Below are 15,390 nucleotides of genomic sequence, written 5' to 3'. Positions count from 1 at the left end.
TTGGCTTGAGCGAGGCTGTAAAATCCCACGCCACCTGTGTGAAACAACCAATTAAAGTTGAATCTCTTTAAATGTTACTAACCTGCCTTGAGTTCTGTAAATTGTTCCAATTTGGTAGGTATTCTGACAGAAAATTCTTTATAAAATATGAACACAAAATGAAACTATCTTGTATTTATCATTCTATCTCAATGCACATATTACAGGAAGGATGATTAGAAAGGCAGTTCATAGTGAAAATGATTTGGAAACCCCAAGTGTGAATGAAATGAGGGGAAGTGAATGTACCTTTGTGATGTCTCTATCTCAATTTTGCACAGAACTAAAGTTTCTTGTAAAAAAAAGATATAATTTCTGGTTCACGGTTTTTGTAAATGGCACCGACTGATAGTCAATGAATTGTGGTCAGTTTTGTTCTGCTGGATATGAAATTATGATCACTTGATTTACATCTATGTAAGCCTCCGGGTCTCGGAAGATTGTGGGAAACTGAAGGGCTTGCTGCGATCGCTTTATGGGGCAGCACGGAGGCACTGATCTCTCACAGTGCCAGGGACCCAGGTTCAATTCTGGCCTCAGGTCACTGTTAGTGTGGAGTTTGCACATTTTCCCCGTGTCTGTGTGGCTTTCCTCTGGGTCCTCTGATTCCCCCTCTCCCCAGTCCAAAGTTGTGCGAGTTAGGTTGATTGACCATGCTAAACTGTGCACTAGTGTCAGGAAGACTAGCAGGCTAACTACATAGGATGAAGCAGATAGGGCCTGGCTGGAATAGCTGTTGGCACAGGTTCAATGGACTGAATGGCCTCCTTCTGTCCTGAATGAATTCTATGAAACCACAGAGAAGACAGACCTCTCCATTTATATAACTCATGAACTTAGGCCTTCCTAAAGTGCTTTTTAAGCAAAGCAGCCTTCAGGAAAAGAGAGAGAAAAGCAAGGTGAGCAGGGTTTTATAGAATTTAACTCAGTTAGCAATCACACATTAAAGAAAAGCAAAAGAATATGATACCAGATTTAAAAAGATTGCCTAACTGTATCTCAGTTCCAGCGGTGTAGAATGAGCTCTGCTGAATGTGCTATCATACAGTTTGATGCTTTTAAATATTTGTTTTGGCAGCAAGCTCCCAAAACTATGTGAAATACCAGCAAAGCACATTTGCTTTATCAGTCTGCCTATTTAAAAAGGTTACCACAAGCATTTCATTATCATCATCTGACATGTATGACAGTGCCATCTGGCACATGTGTAGAATAAGGGAGGAGAGCTGTTTTTAAAGACAAATCCAAAGTTTATTTTCTGTAACAATTTCATTACATAAAAATATATAACTCAGTGAAGGAAAACATTCAGTAAAAGATGTGTGCGTTCTGTGAAGTCAGTTGGAATTCCTGGAGACGCGGGTGATGTTCAGCTGATAATGCAGGCAGTATTACCGGGGAGCTGTGGCAAACAGAAGAGGTTGTTCTCTTTGTGAAGTGGGAGCCCCAACCCTAAGGAGGGTAAGCCCAGCGTGAACTCTGTGAAAAGCTGAGGTAAACGGTTGAGATCAAACGGATTATGATCCAGTCCAATTGGGATCAACTCTTAAGATAATACATTTTTAATGAATCCTTAACAAAAACAGAAAATGCTGGAAATTCTCAGCAGGTTTGAAGTATCTGTGGAGTAAGAATAGACCCAACGTTTCGAGGTTTATTTGAGGAAAGATGTAGTGGCATTGGAGGCAGTTCAGTGGAGGTTCACTAGATTGATTCCAGAGATGAGGGGTTTGTCGTATGAAGCCCTATGCTCTCTGGAATTCAGAAGAACGAGGGGAGATCAAATTGAGGGAAATAAGATGATAAAAGTAATGAATAAAGTAGATGTGGAGCGAATGCTTCCTCTTGTGGAGCACTCTAGGATGACAGGTCATAGTCTTAGGATAAGAGCTAGCAAATTTAAACCAGAGTTGAGGAGGAACTACTTCTCCCAAAGGATTGTGATTCTGTGGAATTCACTACCCCAAAGTGCAGTGGATGCTGGGACAGTGAGTAAATTTAAGGAGGAGTTAGATAGATTTTTAATTGGTAATGGGTTGAAGGATTATGGGGAGAAGGCAGGGAAATGGGGAGATGGAGCATATTAGCCATGATCGAATGGTGGACCAGACTCAATGGGCCGAATGGCCTAATTCTGCTCCTATATCTCTTGAACTGGCTGACCCTTCATCCAGACTTGAAACGTTGGGTCTATTATTTCTCCACAATGGAGAAAATGCTGCTGAGATTTTCCAACATTTTCTGTTTCTGTATCAGATTCTAGCATCGACAATATTTTACTTTTATTTCAATGCATCCTTGTTGCTTTAGGCTGGTTCAGTGATTTCTACGCCATCACTTGGCAAATGGCCATCCCAATCTGTATCGGCTGCTTTGTAATGCATGAGAATTTAGTATATTTTCTTAATGGTGAAGTATTTGGAAAGGCTGTTGAATCAGCCATTTTCACAATGATGTCTATACAGATGCCTGGTTGGGCTTTACCACTCTTTTGTAATCACCATTTCCTAACTGAACTAAATATCTCAGCTGCACAGACTGAGTCTTTCAGGAAGTTTGAACAAAGCACTGAAATCTGATTTCAAAAATAAATAATAGCTGAAACAAGCATTCTATCAATTGAGATGGGGACTTGCTCATCATAGTCATTTATGAACAGATCACAGACTGAATGTGATGTCGTATCCACACACTACAGAATACAAAGCTCAGATAAGGTTAATTTCTTTGTACAAACCCCATCCTTGGACCATAAGCTATCGCAGTCCAGCCCCATTCCAATGTCAATTCCACTGGCGCCATTGCTAAAATCTGGGCCACAGTTGCATTCATTGGTCAGCGAGCTTTACCATATCGTTGAACCCACCGACAGCAATGAATGTTGATTGTGACCTTTGCTGCCACTTGTTTCCCTGCATTCCCTGAAATTATTTTACTACATTTGTGTTAGCTCCTATCATAGCAAATGTGTTTGCAACCAAGCGGCTTAGTTGAACTGTCCCAAAGGCTAAGGGAGGTGGAGGAGGCTGGCTACAAGGTACAATCAACGGTCGATGGTTTCTCCAGTAGCATCAAACTCACCGACAGCGTTGAATGTTCCCTGAAACCATCAGCAAATGCATTAGAATTTTAAATGGGGAACCGTCCAAATCGGTGCAACTTCTAACTGAGAAGCCTAAGTCCTTGGTCTGCAGACTGCAATTCTTTAGCAGTTTAACTCTTGCTGAAAAGGTGCCCAGACAGTAAACATCTATAAAAAGGGTGAAAATTTAGAACCAGGTGAATCCATTGAACCTCTGATTGTTTCCTTTTTTCTCTGCAGTTGAATAACTGGTTATCGGATGGTTTTGTTGAAAAATAAATCTCTGGCTATTAAAATCTTTTGTGCTCACAATGCACCCATAACTATAAGAAGGCAATGATTGATTGTGCTCACTGAAAAGACATTTTTCGCCCCCAAAAATTTCAAGCATTGAGAATGGAACGTTAAGGCAATTAAATATATAATGACAGCAAGAAAAGCACCTTACAAAGAAATTCCTTTTCAAATGGCATGCGTTTTGAATAATACACTACGTTGCCTGTGGATAGGTCTGGAATCTGCACAAAGGAAAGAGATGATTAATCATACAAATGTCGAAAGGATGTATTTAAAATGTACACACAAAGGCAGAATCCATATAGAATATTTAACACACAGCAGTTTTCATCAGCTTGGATCTCTGTGGTTAGATGGCATACAGTGTGACCACAGCACATGTGAATTATGCTGTTTTGCATGATTACAGTCTGTTTATGGTAAAAGTAGGTTAGCGTGACCAATTCTGTTTCTGGGTTTTACGTTACGAAAAGGCATCTGTTGAAATAATTGCAAACTCCCAGTGCGCACAGCATGTAAACAAAAAGGACATTGTCTTTTCACTGAAGTTTAGAAGGAAAAACCTCTGACTAATGCAAAAGTAAACGGGTGAAAATCGCTTTGCCTGCCTGGAGGGTTGGAATGATGTAGAGAATAGAATGGGCTTGTTAGGTGGATTTCTGTCATGGATGTCAACTAGTTAGTCAGTATGACAGCTTTGTGTAAGGAGTTGTCAGTGTTCAATGGAATGTCCTACAACTACATCTCTCTTTATATAGTGTTGAGTGAAAGTGTGAGTGTTTGAGCATGTGTGGTACATATGTGGACCACTGTATAAGGCTCATAAACCAATATATGAGAATCACAGCAAATCATTGTTTAGGTGGGTGGTTTGCATCCATCTTGACCGTGAGATATGACCTAAATTTTCCACTTGTCTAGTTTGTGTTCAATGTATAATTATAAAGGAATTGTTGGGCTGTTGCTTGTATGGCATGATCTTAAAGGTTATGGTGACCCAGACACAAGATACGTTGTAACGGTTATTTCCAGCCTCAAACAGGCATTGTAATGAAACAAAAAGCTTTAAAAGCATCTCTTTGTGTTACGCATTGCCGCAAAGTCACAAATATTTGCCTGTTTCTTATTTTAGTTGGAAATGCTGGAGGCTGGAAGATGTTTGATTCAATTTGAAAAAAGGGAAAAAAATAAATGGCAAGGAGACTTTTTCTTCTTGTGATATAATCTACAGCATTCCATGAACTGAATAGCACTGAACAGGAGGAACTCTTTGAAAAGCACTTAGTGCGCATGGTGATGCCAACTCCATGGAACTGTGCTTTATGTTCACTCAGGTGATTACGCTGTGGAATAGGGAAGGCAGAAGGAAAGGGAAAGTTCATTTCCATTCCCAAGATCCTGTATGCATTCCAACGCATGTGTACATTGGGTCGGGATTTTCCGCTCATGTTAGCAGTGGGCGGGATTGGTGGCAGGAGTGAAAAATAACGCGAGGAATGGCAAAATCATGTCTCACGTCAGCATACCCACATGATGCAATTGTCTCCACGCCCCCTTGTTAGTAATGTTCAACGTTGGAAAAAACATTATGATAAACCATCATGCAATTGTCAGGGCCCTATGACAGAATCAGCCCAACACCCTTGGCACTGTCAGAAAATCCATCCACGAAGGCATGACATCAGAACGGTGTTAATCACAACTGGTCTCTGAAGGCATTTAGCTGGTGAGCAGATCTCCCAGGAGAGCTTATCTGAGTTCAGCGCTCAGGGGAGAAGAGGGTTATGCCAGGTACTCCTGGGTACTGGCCCTGGGCAGTGCAAGAGGGCAATGCCATGTAGTGTCCAGGCAGTGCCAAGGATCAGGGCATGGGCAGTGATGAGTAGTGCATGGGGAGATGCCATAGTTGTGCTGGTAAGCGGGGGGAGGTGGGGTGCGTTTCTCGGATGAACTGGTTTGCACACTCTACATTGAGGCAGCCTTTCAAAATAGTGCTCTGATCCTCAGCTGTCTGTGTTGTTTAATAGTGGTCTCTCTGCCAGCTATATATTGTGAAACCTGTGACTTACTTAATTCGAAGGGCTGCGGAGAAAGCCACCATTGATGTCGGTCGCTTCAACGCTGCTTTTCTCACCTGATATCGACCTTTGCTGATATCCAGAAAAATCCTCGACCCTAGTATTTACGATTAGCTGGAAATAAACAATGCGGGATGGCCACAAAGATGGCCGTTGATACACACCTGTGCACACGCACTGGCTGATACATGTACAGGATGTCAATCATACCAATCACAGCACAGCGTATGGCTTCAATTTCTATAACCGTGATCTGTGAGCTGATTTTGACCTCAGGTCCTGGATTAAAAAGCTATTTTTGCTTTGTTATTCACTATTAATATTTTGATATGGAAGAGAAATAGGATTGGGATTTGTCTTATCCTCAGGAAACTGTAGGTTAGTACATGATATCCAAATGAGAGATTAAATTTAGTGTGGCGTACAAATGTGTAGGCACACCATTGGCAGCAAGCACAGCTGTTAAAATGTAGACACACAAGAGAATTCATGGGATGTGAACTGTTATTTTATCAGAGACGCTGATCATAGTTTCTTTTTGGTGAGTTTACTTCTGTTCTATCTGAATACCAATCCTTTTAAAAATAAATTGTGCATTAAAATAAATATAAATGAAAAGGCTTCCAGTTAAACATATCCTAAAGCAGTCCATAGCTCTGTGAATTACTTCTGATGCTCAAATATTTTAAATTTTAAATTTATTTATTAGCATCACAAGTAGGTTTACATTAACACTGCAATGAAGTTACTGTGAAAATCCCCTAGTCGCCACACTCCAGTGCCTGTTCGGGTATACTGAGGGAAAATTTAACATAGCCAATGCACCCAACCAGGCCTGTGGGAGGAAACCGGAGCACCTGGAGGAAATGCGTGCAGACTTGGGGAGAATGTGCAGACGCTGGACAGGCAGTGACCCAAACCGGTAATCGATCCCAGGTCCCTGGAGAGGCAGCAGTGCTAACCACTGTGCCACCATGTATTGATGCTCTGTGGACAATAGGCGAAAAAAATCAGGCAACCGAAAGGCAGCATTTCTCTCGCAAAAATGAGAACAATTACCTGTTACTTTGTTTGTAGTAGTGATAATTAGGGTAGAATCTTGGCCAAGCTATGCTGGCATACAATTATCTCTTTCACAAACCCCTTACCCCCCACAATACCTGCATTTGGCCAGGTGATACCTCTGACAGCAACACTCCTACAGCACTGCATTGGAATGTCTATCTCAGTTTTCTGCATGAGTTCTCTGGATGAGGGCTTGAAACCACAGTTTTCTTATTTGGTCAGTTGGCTAATATCGTCCCCTTTATGTTGACATAATTAAGATATTCAATTGCTGGCTAAAAAAATAAGCAAAACTGATTCAAATATTATCATATTTGTGTGTGGAATGCTCTCTTTAGGTTTGAAAATTAATTTACAAAATAAAAAGACTGACCACCATTTGAGAAGCTCAACTGACCCACCATCACCAAGAGCATTTCCTGGATCACTGAAACTGCCCAGTGCATTCTTTCCAATAGTAACTTGTCTTTGACACTATTCCAAAGGCAATGTTCATGCTCAGAGGATGATAGAAGGTGTCAGTGCTCAGTAGTTATGTTATCACAGTTGGTTTTGATCTAGCCGCTCGCTGCCTGTCAGCTGACACGAGAGCTTTAAATCCATCAAGCTCAGGAATAATTTCTTCATAGTTAGCAAGTTCAAACAGAACTTTTAAGCAGCTTAAACACTGTTCTCCACAAGATAGATGAGAACCATTGTTCACACCCAAAAGTTTGATGTCTTGGCGAGTGTTCAGCTGCCAGGGTCATGATTCAAAGAAGAACAAAGAACAAAGAACAAAAACAGCACGGGAAACAGGCCCTTCAGCCCAACGAGCCCGCGCCGCCATTTTTCAAAGATACAATTTCCCTGCCTTGTTTCTTCAGGAAGACTCAGGTACAATGCATCAGGAGCTGACACTCAAATCGGTGAAAATATGTTCAAGATCCTTTAGATACCAAATAGTCCTTAGAGGATATGTTGAAAAGAGTGGGGGCAATCTTCAGCCCATGCTCGCCATCTGTGCGATTGCCAGCGGGGTCTCAAGATGCGGAAATTGCAGTTCTCGCCGGTGAGAATGCGATTTTGAATCTTCCCCATCCCTCGCCGGTGGCATCATCAGGGTTCACGCCCATAATGGGCATGAATTTGTTTTATGTGCATTTGAATAAATTTTAATATATTTAACCCAGCCCCTTACCAGATATTGCAGCACCGTATGTTGGCAACAAGCCAATGTGATGGGTGGAGGTGGGTGCTGGCTCAGACTGTGGGAGGATGGGTGGAGGAACCGGTGCTGATAGAGGAGGGGGGAGGGGATAATAGTCAATGACTGGGGGAGGGGGAATGGGGTCGATGATGGGTGGGGGTGTGGGTAAAGAAGGGGCTGACGATTGGAAGGGCGAGTGGGGAGTTGGGGAAGGAGCCAATGGATGGGAGGGGTTGGGGAAAGGGGCTGATAATTTGGGGGGAGGGGTAGAGAAGTGCTGGGGGGGGTGCTTAAGATTTTGCTTAAGTGTGGAGGTCCTGCCCCACTCTATATGATGACGTGAAACACGCCCCTTGATTTTTTTTTGGCAGAGTGTAGTCGGATCTGGGGGGAAAAGAAGCCAGTTTTCTCACTGGAAACAATGCTGCCATTTTTTGGTAAGATTTAGCCCAATAACTAACCCTGTCAAAATTGACTGATTGCACTTTCTAGCCAGAGTCCGATTTGAAGTTTGAGGAGGGAACAATGTTCAAGCTGTGAAAAAGTATTAAAAAGCTATTGTGAACTGCCAATTCAGATTGCATTCAACTGGCAGTTTTGTACATCAACTTTGTAAATTGTTCTTAGATTTTCCAAACGGTTGGAGGGAGAGGTCAGGATTTCAAACCAAGTCATGGAACAGAAAGAAAAGGAAACAAGAAAAAATACTGGAAATACTCAGCAGGCCAGGCAGCATATGTGGAGTGAGAAAACAGCATTGTTCTTTCAGGTTGGTGGCTTTTCATCAGAGCTGTTAAAAGTTGTGGAAATCTGTTGAACGATTCTGAAGAAAAATGATGGAATTAGCTCTATTTCTCTCTTCACAGATGCTGCCTGATTTGCTGAGTATATTGGCATTTACTGTTTGTTTCAGATTTCCAGTATTTTTCTATACAAATGGACTGGTTTACCTTATTTAGTATAATGTGCAAGTAGAGTGACCATTATATTGAAATTATAGGGTAGTGAATCTATAGAGAAACCTGAAGGTCACGTGCCAGTGACATGATGCCTCATATATATATAGGCTCAAACTCCAGAGTAGACAAAATCCTCCAATGCTGTGAGGAACCTATTGAACCAAGTGCACAGAGCGACTTACTTTGAAGTGGAGAATGCCTGCTTCCAAGCCACACTGGCAGAAGTGCACCTCCTGCTGGCCAGCCATGGGACAACATCGATCATAGCCATGAAGTCCACTCTCAACACTTACCCACACTGTAGGGTGGAGCTGCAGGAATCTGCTGAGATAAAAAAAATGAAATCTGTGTGGGTCAACCTTAAAAGGCAGATTTTGAAAGCAGAAAAAAAATGCCCCAGAGAATACAAATGCACAGAATAGAATCATTGAATTCTTCCAGTGGGGAAGAAGGCTATTCGGCCTATCGAGTCTGCACCAACTCTACAATAGAGCAACTTACTCACGTGCTTTCCCCTGCTCTATCCTCACACATATTCCATAGTTAATCCATCTAACCTACACATCTTGGAACTCTAAGTGGCCATTCAGCATTGCCAATCAAACCACCTAATCTGCACATCTTTGGACTGTGGGAGGAAACCCACACACACATGAGGAGAACATACAAGCTCCACAAAGGCAGTCACTCTGGAATTGAAGCCGGGTCTCTGGAGTATGAGGCAGCAGTGCTAACCACTGTGCCACCATGCTGCCTCTATTAAGCCCATTCAGTGTCTATTGAGACCCTCATCCATTTTGAAGAAAGATTTATATCAGCAACATAGTTATCTCTTCCTCTCCACAAGTCTCAGCTTGCTGCTGTTTTCTGTTGGTGTTTCAGAGTTCTTGGTCTGCTGTATTTTGCTTTGAACATGTTTGGTAATTCCAATGTGCATTCTGGGGAAGGTTACTAACCCTCCAAACTTCTCCTGCAGTTTCCAAGTGCTTAAAATTAATCCAGACATTACTGTAAGCAATCCAAGAGGAAACAGTAGGGTGGGGAGTATTGGGTGGGGTGGGGGGGGGGGGGGGGGGGTTGTTGGGGAGAGATGTGGGTGTGGGTTCCAGGTGTTACAAAAATTGATTTTTCTTTTATTATAAAAATTCTTTTATTTGTTAGAAATATGTTGTAGATGGTAGGGGTGATTACAGGAGGGGGTGGTGGTAAAGATTCCTTAACTGGGTGAGTGGTTATGTGTCATGCAATGAAACCTCTGGGATTATATCAAAGAGTTGGAAAAGGTAATGCTCCGTTTTAGGTGAGGGTCTGTTGGCGATATCTGGATGGTGGCTGCCATGGAGACAATTTGCTTCCTTACAAACGACAGGATTGAACCAAGATACTCTTCCAAACTACTTTCTCCATCACAAAAGAAACCTCCGTGGCAGGGCATTGCAATAAATGGTTGTTGCCTTGCGTGGCACAGAAAGCCAACTTGTCTGAGTTGTCCTTTCGGACTTGTGGAGACGGTTTCTGATTGCGCCAAGAGGAAGCCAAATGTTTGTACTTCTGAACGGCTAATGATTTGGGGTTTTTTTCTGATCAGTGGAATTAATTGCAGCAAAGCTGATGATTCATTCTTACAGCACAGTGCCATGGCTCCCACTGAACTCTGTCACTTGCGAGTGCCGACAGCTGTGGCTTCTGTGGCAGGTCAAGTTTCAGTCCTCTTTTGAATCAGCTCAACTGACCTTCAGACAATTTCATGGAGGCCAGGTAATGGGAAAACCCACAGAGCATCAAAAGCCCATTGAATGTGCTGTGTCATACTAATTTACTAATACTTATTCATTTTCTGAGGAAGTATGAAATGAATCTTGAAGCCATTGAATGGAAGGAGTAGGCTTAAAGTATTGTTTTGAGTGACTGTACGCGCAAGTTGCATTTTGATCTCTGATGGAGATTTGTAGTGACGACGGAATACACGAGGAATGAATTAAAAATTCAAAAAAAACCAAAGGAAATTACACCCAATGTGAATAACTACAGTCATCAAGTGATTAAGTGGAATACTATGTTAAGATTGGAAATACAGCCAGTCTTAAGTGCTTGGTGTGATTCAGGCTTTTTTTTGACAGTAAATAGGCTTAATGCTTTGGGATCAAATATGATGCAAAAACACTTTATACTTCAACCACACACTCAGTTAGCACTTAATGTGCAAGGGAGAGGGACCTTCCTTCTGGAAAGGGGTATGTCTAAATATAAAGCATTCCATTTTGTATTCTAGTTTTAAAATTAGTCAGATAAAAAGTTGGTTGGATTATTATATCAGAGACCCAAAGCAACATTGAAAAAAATTTCCTTAGAAAAACAATAAAATAATGATCTCCCTTGAAATGTAAGTGAATGTCTGTTACTTGGTGCATTTGGAATCCAACTGTAACGATGATTCGAAAAGGATAATGTTTTTCTCCTTCCAAATTATTGTGTATTTTCCAGATAGGCTTTGATAAGTGTGTCACTTGTAAATTTAAACAGCAAGTGCCCAGGACAGGTCCTGTGCTGTACTCCTCCCACCCTACTGCTCCTACTTAAAACCTGACATAAGACTAGAAGTGACAGACGTGAATTTGGGATCAAGTTGTGTTTGATCACTGATCTCCACAGGGGCTTTGGATTGCTAACGGCATCTCTTGTAGAAATAGCCAGTGACCTGTGCCAAATTGAAGTAACTGTCTTAACCAGTCCGTCTCAAGGGCGAGTCTGTGAATTAGAGCATCTCCTCCTGGTTCATGAGGCATGGCACATCTCAGATATTCTAACCAATGTGTTCTGCTTTAACTGAAGCAGAGCTGAGATTTAATCCCAGAGGGGTGGGGAGGTGGAATATCTTTATTTCTATCCCTGATTGTATCTATGTACCTGAATGGATCAACATGATCTCCCTCAGTTGATTATTAAGAACTTGGGCCATCTCATTTGTTAATTAGAATCACAGAATCTACAGTACAGAGAAGGCCATTCGGCCCATCAGGTCTGCACCAACCACAATCCCACCCAGGCCATATCCCCATAATCCATGTATTTACCCTAGCTAGTCCCCTGACACTAAGGGGCAATTTAGCATGGACAATCCACCTAAGCTGCACATCTTTGGACGATGGGAGGAAACCGGAGCACCTGGAGGAAACCCATGAAGAGATGGGGAGAATGTGCAAACTGTACGCAGACAGTGACTCAAGTCAGGAATCAAACTCAGATCCCTGGCACTGTGAGGAAACAGTGCCGGCCACTGTGCCACCCCAAGGGTTTCTGGGTCACAACTGCACTGCACTGGCTATAAGAGGATTAATGTTGTTTTACCCACTTTCAGATCAACTGGTTACATGCCGAAAAAATATCTCCCTTTTTTTTGACCCCTACTGCTGGGAGGGCAAGATAAATTTGATGACAGGCCTCTTCAGAATTACCAGCAGGAATCTTCTAGGAAGAAGTTGAGGAGAAATGTGTTGCAGTGAGAAACAGGTGGTCCTGACAGTTGTGCTTTTTGTCGCTCCCTCTGTGGTTCGGCTCAAACTGAGTAGGAATACCCACCCAGTGAAGCGAAAAAAAATTCAAATGTCATTGAGTAACTGACTCCAACAGTCAGAACTTTCTGGTTCTGAGTCAAGTCTCTCCTACAGAGATGCTGGCCCAGACTGAGATTAAATGTTTTTAATTTTGCAAGTGCCAACATTTAATTCTTTTTATATAAAAAAATACAGTTCATTCAATACCACATTCCTTTGGGAACATCGTGACTGATGTATTTCCATGAGAACACCCCACATAAAAGAAGCTTGAAGTTGCATTAACAAGACACATTCCACCCACAATCAAGAAAGCCAGATTTGTCCTTCTTAATGTGGTCGTGCTATTTTAGGATTATGCAGTCCAGCAGCCAGGAGGGTCGTTCGAGTTAATATGTTCCATATTGCAATGTGATTATTTTTAAATGCTCTGCTCAGATTCAAGCAACTTCGCTTAACTCCAGCATTGCGACGGCTGTGATTGAGGTGGGAACGTTTTGCTACTACAAGGGAAAATATCCAATGTTCCCAGGCTGTTGCATTACTAACAGTAACAGTTTGCAGCCAAAAGGACATGTGCGAAGCATTTGCCAGCAAAACAGATGTGAACTCAGTTAGCCCCGTAGATGGTTATCTTTGGTTACATTTTTTAAAAATCCTTTCATTTCTGATAATTGAATTAAAATTTGTTTTCTGGTCAATATGGATTTAAATCCATACGTAATGAGCTCTGATTGGATCCACTCCCCGAGACAAATAAAATCTTTAAGCTAACACTGATTTGTCACAATCTCTCTGGCTTTAATTCAGGAATAGGATTTTTTTTCCCCTGTGTGTTCCAATGAAACCTCTTGCAAAATGAAAATTGACTGCACTCATTTCTGCGATTGTTGTGAAGGTTGACAATCCTGTCATCTCAACCCCTCAACTGAAACATGTTAATTTGTCATTTGCTGCGCGCCTTTATGAACAAATCATGCACTTAATTCCCCTCAGTTTACTCCTACCCGTCTGCACCACCTCCGCCCCCCACCCACCTCCCAAGAGGGCAGGCTTTGGCCCCAGTCGCTGTATTGGTTCCACCAATTTCTTTATCTCTGGATCAGCTTATTTAGTGAGTGTTGAGCTATGACTTCACGGTAAGAACTGAAGCCCAGCCTGATTCTATCTCCACCCAAAGTGGCGGCAGAGGCCATTCCACAGTGGTGTCTTACTGTGATCCCAATCAAGATCCCAATTCAGCTCAAAATCGTGAGTTCAATTTGTAGATCCATTTTCTTTCCCTCTGCTTTTTGTAACGCATCATGACCTGCCTGCTGCTGATTAATTGGGAGTAAGGTCATTTAGGTCCCTTATTGGTTAAATACTAAAATGAACATGTTCTGTCCATAATACAACCACTTCAAAGAGAAATGAGATTTGTATGGAACTAGCACCTAGCATGGTTCCAATCTATCAAAGTGAACACCACCAGGTTTTAATCCCTATGTTGCAATGCTAAAACTATATTTAAATACCACTGATTCCAATGAAGCAACTTTCCATGAATATTTAAAATAAAAATGTACATTTTCTTTTGACTTCCTTCTCATCCCTCATCTTCCAGAACTTGTCATTTTTTTCTCCTTAAACCGGTTAGATGAATGTTGCCCCAATCAGGCACCTCATTTGACCACAGTAACCACCCAAAAGGCTACACACCCACCTCCAGAACATATCGCATTACTTCAGTCACTTCAACAATCTTATCAAGTTTAAGCAAGTTCATAACAGAAAATTCCACAAATGTTGGGAACGCTTTCATTAGAAAGTTAAATTGCAAAAATAGATACCCATAGAAAATATTTAGTCATTGCAAGTTAGTCTAATTAAGTGGCCAACAAATTAACAGTTCCACCAAAATCATTCATATCTCACTGAGTTTGTTAGCTGCTAAACTTCTCATTTTTTTAATCAAACAAATGATGTACAGGATCCATTAGGGTTAAATACAACAATATATCTTAAGGAAAAATGAACAAACCTCCATTACGTGCTTGTCTGTGTCGATAATCTTGCTGTAAGCACTTTAGTATAATAATAGTAGTTTTTGCTGAGATACTGTGCTGTAAAGTAAGCACACTAGGGACATTAAATGAGCTTCAGATATGCTTGAATTATGGTACAGGGAAGTAGAAAGCTTTTATATACTGGTTGTGTAGGTGAATCATAAAGGGTTGAACTAAGATGAGCTGTTTTCCATGTGGGAAGTTAGTGGGCTCCGTAACAATGCAGACGTAAAATAAACTTTTGATATTTGCCACAGGAACAATGCTGCTCTGCCCTTGATTTTTCTTTTAAATTATATATTTTATGTTCTCAGTATTTTAGGAACTTACCTTAAAAGTTAAAACACTACCCAACACTGTGGTGGAAACCGATGCAATGGTAACTTTCAAAAAGGAATTGGATAAATATTTGAAAAGGAAAATATGTGCAGGGCTATGGGGAAACAGTGGGGGAGTGGGACTAATTGGATAGTTCCTTCAAAGAGTCATGACCTGAATGGCCTCTTTTCCGTGCTGTCATTCTGTAATTGTCCTAGTTTCTGGGAAGGTACTGGTATATTGAGTACTACGTTTGAAAGGTAACAATGACGAGGTATGCTGTTGAATGCTGGCTCCTTTTGATATTTTTATTGCTACTTTGCATACAGAAGTAGCAAAGTAATTCTGAAAACTCAAAATGTAGCGGAGAACAGAAACAAAACTCTAAACCTAGAGGTTTTTTATTTTGGTTCTGAATTATTAATTAACATTAAGACTCGCGGGTCAGCGACTTTCATGCTTTTAGCAGAGAAATGGCAACCACATGTTAACATGTTTATTATGCATAACTTTGTTCTGGTCTAGTACTCAACTCTATAACGATACACCCATTCAATGAGGATCCCCTCTACTGAAACATAATCTCACTGTGGAGATGTGTGCGGGAGCGAAGGGGTCTTAAATGTCAAGAGGGGTTGAATTAAGCACAAGACTGCAAAGCCTTGTGATTGTACGTTGGATAAACATGATTTAATACTTGGTCCTTAATGTTTCCTTCACAACTATGTATGGCCTCCCTGTTCCATTAAATTAAACAAATG

The 15,390-nt window shown here is 41.4% G+C and overlaps 1 long non-coding RNA gene across 3 annotated transcripts in view; it reads right to left on the bottom strand.

The window, feature by feature from the left end:
• Positions 1–1,304: 1,304 nt before the first annotated feature.
• Positions 1,305–15,390, bottom strand: part of LOC145347887 (uncharacterized) — a 75,564-nt gene continuing 61,478 nt past the window's right edge. Inside the window, exons 4-7 of one of the 3 annotated variants that reach the window (XR_013887871.1) lie at positions 8,892–9,033; positions 6,657–6,836; positions 3,570–3,639; positions 1,305–1,528 (exon numbers count right to left, since the gene is read on the bottom strand). This is a non-coding gene — a long non-coding RNA (uncharacterized LOC145347887). Of the gene's footprint in view, positions 1,529–3,564; positions 3,640–6,656; positions 6,837–8,891; positions 9,034–15,390 lie in introns of all 3 variants that reach the window. The other 2 variants (XR_013887872.1, XR_013887870.1) reach the window with 2 other exon arrangements.

This window comes from Carcharhinus amblyrhynchos, chromosome 9 (assembly GCF_965287045.1).
Source record: "Carcharhinus amblyrhynchos chromosome 9, sCarAmb.v2.hapA, whole genome shotgun sequence".
NCBI classification, from domain to species: domain Eukaryota; kingdom Metazoa; phylum Chordata; class Chondrichthyes; order Carcharhiniformes; family Carcharhinidae; genus Carcharhinus; species Carcharhinus amblyrhynchos.
Note: the sequence above shows the minus strand (reverse complement) of the source record. Positions and strands in the feature narration are given on the sequence as shown.